This window comes from Cervus elaphus, chromosome 4, assembly GCF_910594005.1.
Source record: "Cervus elaphus chromosome 4, mCerEla1.1, whole genome shotgun sequence".
In the NCBI taxonomy this organism is placed as follows: Eukaryota; Metazoa; Chordata; class Mammalia; order Artiodactyla; family Cervidae; genus Cervus; species Cervus elaphus.
Window position 1 is genome coordinate 14,329,921 of NC_057818.1, and position 6,000 is coordinate 14,335,920.

Here is a 6,000-nt window from a genome sequence, read left to right on the forward strand (position 1 = left end):
CTGAACGACACTCATTTCCCACATGGTCGGTGATGATCAAGGCCCCATGTACCATGTACAGAGCTCAGATCTCCCATCCTGGCCCCTGGGAGAGCTGAGACAGGGGTCTGGGTTAGGAGGAGGAAAGCTACACAGCCTCAGGCTGGTAGCCGCCATCTGCCCCAACCAGACCCAGTCCACACTCCCCTTGCCGTGGAACATCCATGCTTCCCCAAGGCTTTCTTTCTCCTTTTTTGCAGTTATAAACAACAACACAGCTGCTCCATTTGTGCACAGTGTCCTAGCGTGTTGGGTGAACACGTCGGGGATAACATTCAAGCACACACTGCAACCTGTGTGAGTGACAGCCAGAGCCGGGGCGGGTCTGGGGCCTCCATGTTGCATGGCTTTGTTCAAGCTTCTCTGGTCCTGAGGGTGGAGCCCAGCATGCGCTGGCAGGCCTGGCTTCATCTTCCGTCCCTCACGTGGCAGGGCCCCTGCTAGAATCATGGGACCAAAAATAACCACCACAGACAAACAAAAAGCAAAACAATAACAAAAAAGGCACCCTAGCACCAAAAGCAAATTCACAGATGGAAAACCTGAGGCCCAGACATTGAGGACGAGACCACAATCAAATCAACTCCAAATTGCTGGGGAGGAAACTGGGAGTCACCAGCCCCTGGCTGAGCTCGGACTTTGCCTCTTGAATGATGGGGCAGGCAGACTGCCCACGTCTGCTGACACTGTGGGAGGAGGTCCCTTACTGCTCTGACCCCAGAGGGTCTGAAGGGACAGAATCGACACTCCTAGGGCCTCAGTCCTGCAGGACTAGGGGCAGACAACAGAGAATCAAATTTCCTTTTCCCCTCAAATTATCAACCAAATGAATGTGATCAGCAATAAAACAACTTCACTGGACTGTAACCTGGATTCTTCTCCGTCTTTTATAGGAATAAGCATTTCCTTGCCTCTCCCCCAACCTGTGGTACTTCTGTCTCTTCACTGACCCCACCTCTAGCCCCACTTCTTCTGACATTTCCCACCCATCCAGGTCTTGTGTTCCTTGTTCCGAAGGACTCAGCAGCAGCCACCGGGTCACTGAAGCACCCGCACATATGCTGCCTCGGCTCAGGCGGGGCTGCTCACGCGGCTCGTGTCAGGTCGGGGGTGGGATGCGCTTGTGCCTCCACGACCATGCCCCTCAGTGATAAAGACCCTGTGGTCCCAGGACTCGGTCCCTACTAGGACTGGGGTAACCTTCCTCCAGCGTCAGCACACCTGCGTACCTCAGGCGCTCCAAGTAGGGCCCCAGGGTCCAATCGTGTGTGTGGTCCAAATTTCCAGAACAATGCCAGGTGTCCCACCTTCCCCCAGCCTGCTGCCTCTGGAGAAGCAGCCCATGGTGACCCGACGGTGACCGCCCGCAACAGGACAGCAGCGAGGAGTCACTCATCTTTATGACTTTACATCAGAATCACCCCCAATGCACGTCTTTCTCACAGCTGAGCCCAGAGGAAGCACTTGTTGCTCCTTGGACTAATTGTGGTCCCAGTTCCCTTTCAGGTCACGTCTGGAGGAGCCCAGTGGCCATCACAGGGCTCCTGGATAGGACCTTATGTTGACCCGTGTGTGTTCAGCTGTTTTCCACACCCCTCATTCCACAGGGACTTAAAGCAATTGGACTCATCTTCTGAGGCCCTTTCACCTGCCTCCAAACCCACAAGTCCAACCATGAGTTGGCTCTGGCCACACCTGGGCCATTTGTCCTCAATAAAACCGTTAGAGGTAATAGGACAGTAAGGGGCGAAACCCACCCACCACACACACAAGGGAGGCATGACCTGTGAATAAATGTACATGTGCACACATAGAGGAAAGATAATCAACTATGCCATAAGTTAGTACTTCTCAAACAGGACTCCCCAAGATATGAATGTTACGCCTTAAATAAAATGCTTCTTACTTAGCTAAATTTGGGAAATGCTTCCTCCAACACTCTCAGGGATTCGTGATGGCAGGGGCTCTGAGACATCTCCCTGTGGAAGCCTCTGCTAGCGGTGCTCCAGGCAGCACCCCTGGCTTTTGGGCTCCTGGTTGGTGCTCACGTGTTTGCTTTACTACTCCACACACCCATGTGCAACCTCCTGGAGCTCTGGAGCTCCGTCCAGTGACAGATAGCCATTAGCCAAACCAGCACACAGAATAATGAACCTTAGGAAGTCAAGTGGCTGGGGTGTCATGAGCCTGCAGTAGAACTCCAGGGCGGCTCCCCAACTGGGAAATGATGCTGGCCGAGCAAGTGATGTCAAACAGGCGAATCAAAGGAGGAGATGGCAACTGTTCAACCTGTAAAGCATGTTAGAGCAAGGAGCCCACGAGAGCTCAGGAGGCAGGAGGGAGGGAACATGGCAGGTTTGAGGACCAAAGAAACCAGGGTGACAGAAGTAAAGGAAGTCATCACAAGGGTGGCTGGAATTATATCATTAAAAAAAAAAAGTGGAGTGTTAGTTGCTCAGTAGTATCCAACTCTTTGCAACCCATGGTCTTCAGCCCACCAGCCTCTTGTGTCCATGGGATTCTCCAGGCAAGAATACTGGAGTGGGTAGCCATTCCCTTTTCCAGGAAATCTTCCTGACCCAGGGATCGAACCCAGGTCTCCTGCACTGCAGGTAGATTCTTTACGGTCAGAGCCACTATTACCCATTTTGTGCCTTATCATATTACAGACCCCAGCCCATGCTCACTAGACCTATGGTTGCAGGCAACCAAGTCGGGTTTATTAGCTCACTGAGCAAGTAAGGAACCACAGCTTCTCCAACTGAGAACTGAGGAAAGGGCATGTTAGGTCCAACAGTTGTCTAACTGGATATGGTTATGTCAAGGTCATTGGTGAATTTGGCAAAAGCTGTTTGATGAGAACAATGGAAGTAGAAGCCAGATAATAATTGATAGAAGATTAGAGAATGAAAAGAGTAAGTACAGACCATACTCCTGAGAAACAAGAGAAGAAAGGAGAGGGCAGTAAGCAAGTGGCAGATGGAGGACCATGTGGGGCTGATGTGTATTTATCTTTTCTTAATGAGAGAGACCTGGTCATGTATAGACATATTTTGTAAAAATTTAGTAGTTACTCTGGGGTTTGTAAAATATATCTTTATTGGATCTGAGTTTGCCTTGAAATAATACTATATGGATTCACACGTGGTACAGTCCCAATTCCTCCCTCATATTGTGCTTCCTCTTATTATGCGTGTTAGTCCTTTATGCTATAAACACACAGCACATAGTGACTGTGGAGTGGAGCGGGAGGAAAAGATATGCTCTCACCATAGTTTCCCTGATTTATTTAAGAAACATAAAGACCCAGTGGAATTAAGTTTTCACATGAAGTTTTTGAAGTAGGAGATACCTACCCCTATGCAATCACCAAGGTAACTTTTTCTGTCTCATAACAGAGAGCAAGTTAGCCAGGTTACGCTTGGGGCAAATGCTGCTTCTGCTGCTGCTAAGTTGCTTCAGTCATGTCTGACTCTTAGTGACCCCATGGACTGCAGCCCACCAGGCTCACCCGTCCCTGGGATTTTCTAGGCAAGAGTACTGGAGTGGGGTGCCATTGCCTTCTCCACAGGGCAAATGGACATTGGGAAATTTGGAGAGCTGAGGATTCTGTCCACACTTGCATCTGACCTGCCCCAGCTTGGGTCTTGCTAGAGGGTTCCAAAGGCTGCTTTGGAACATTTTTCTTATAGCCAAATGCACTCTGTGCTCATTCAGTCCACATCCTTAACATTTTGGGGTGCTGTGGTACCCAAGAGAAATTCATGCCAGGTTTCAGTTCACTTCATTTAAATCTCTAGGCTCTTCAAGTCCTCCCCTTTGAGCCAGGACGTATTCTATGCCAGCTGAATTCTATCCCCAGTCCAAGTTCTAAAGGATGGGATTCTGCTGAGAGCCCTGGAGCCTGGCCAGGTTCTGTGGGTTCGGCTGCTGGAAGAGGGTCCTGAGCTCCTTTCTGGGGGACTGAGCCACTCTTCCTCTTTCGACCAGGGCAAATGCTTCTGGCCAAGGGCTCAGTCAGTCTTTAATTTAGATAAAGGAAAAACTCCTGTTTTTCAAGGAGAGCAAATGGTCATGTCAAAAGCTATGGAAGTCTGTATAACTCAGCAATGACTGGCCTCACAGGCCCATTCTGGGACCAAGCCAGGCAAGTGAGAAGTGGCTAAGCCATCACTTGTGGTCAGATACTGTGATCAGAAAGGAAGATCTTATTTTGCCCATAAGCTTGTGTATAACTGTCCCAGGAAACTGCCCTTAGGAAGCCAGCACATACAAGCCTCCAAAAGAACATGGGTTTGCTCCCGTGGGCATGACCTGCATTTGACTTCAGAGCTCCTGATTCAGCTCAGCTATAATGAAGGCTCCTGGGGCCAACACAGACCAAAACACAAGGGACTGCAGCCAACATGGAACAGTCAAACTCTGCTGATTCCTCTCGAATAGTCAAATTTCCTCCCCTTCCTTGGATTAGGAAGGAGAGTCCACTAGTCTTCCCCACCCACTAAAACCACCATCCAGACCTTACCCAGGCATTAGCAAATGCCCTGCCCTCTAATATCTGAAAGCCAGTCAAGGGATCATCTCAAAATTCACATCTCTTACTGATCAAAGCTTTCTTAAGCGAAGGATGCAAGGAAATAGAGGGAAACAATAGAATGGGAAGGACTAGAGATCTCCTCAAGAAAACCTGCGATATCAAGGGAACATTTCATACAAAGATGGGCACAATAAAGGACAGAAATGGCAAGGAGGACCTAACAGAAACAGAAGAGATTAAGAAGAGGTGCCAAGAATACACAAAAGAATTATACAAAAAAAGGTCTTAATGACCCGGATAACCACAATGGTGTGGTCACTCACCTAGAGCCAGACATCCTGGAGTGTGAAGTCAAGTGGGCCTTAGGAAGCATCACCAGGAACAAAGCTAGTGGAGGTGATGGAATTCCAGTCAAGCTATTTAAAATCCTAAAAGATGATGCTGTGAAAGTGCTGCACTCATGCCAGCAAATTTGGAAAACCCAGCAGTGGCCACAGGACTGGAAAAGGTCAATATTCATTCCAGTCCCTAAGAAAGGCAATGACAAAGAATGCTCAAACTACCGCACAAATGTGCTTATTTCACCTGCTAGCAGGGTAATGCTCAAAATCCTTCAAGCTAGGCTTCAGCAGTATGTGAACTGAGAACTTCCAGATGTTCAAGCTGGATTTAGAAGAGGCAGAGGAACCAGAGATCAAATTATCAACATTTGCTGGATCATAGAAAAAGCAAGGGAATTCCAGAAAAACATCTACTTCTGCTTTATTGACTATACCAAGGCCTTTGACTGTGTGGATCACAACAAACTGTGGAAAATTCTTAAAAAGATGGGAATACCAGACTACCTTATCTGTCTCCTGAGAAAGCTGTATGCAGGTCAAGAAGCAAAAGTTAGAACCAAACATGGAACAACAGACTGGTTCCAAATTGGTAAAGGAGTATGTCAAGGCTGTATATCATCACTCTGCTTATTTAACTTATATGCAGAGCACATCATGTGAAATGCCAGGTTGGATGAATCACAAGCTGGTATCAAGATTTCCAGGAGAATATCAACAACCCTAGATATGTCCATGATACCACTCTAATGGCACAAAGTGAAGAGGAACTAAAGAACCTCTTGAGGAGGGTGAAAGAGGAGAGTGAAAAAGCTAGCTTAAAACTCAACATTCAAAAAACTGAGATCACTTCACGGCATCCATCACGTCACGGTCCCATCACTTCATGGCAAATAGATAGGGAAACAATGGAAACAGGGACAGATTTTACTTTCTTGGGTTCAAAAATCACTGCAGATGATGACTGCAGACATGAAATTAAAAGACGCTTGCTCCTTGGAAGAAAAGCTATGACAAATCTAGACAGCATATTTAAAAGCAGAGACATCACTTTGTCAACAAAGGTCCATCTAGTCAAAGCTATGG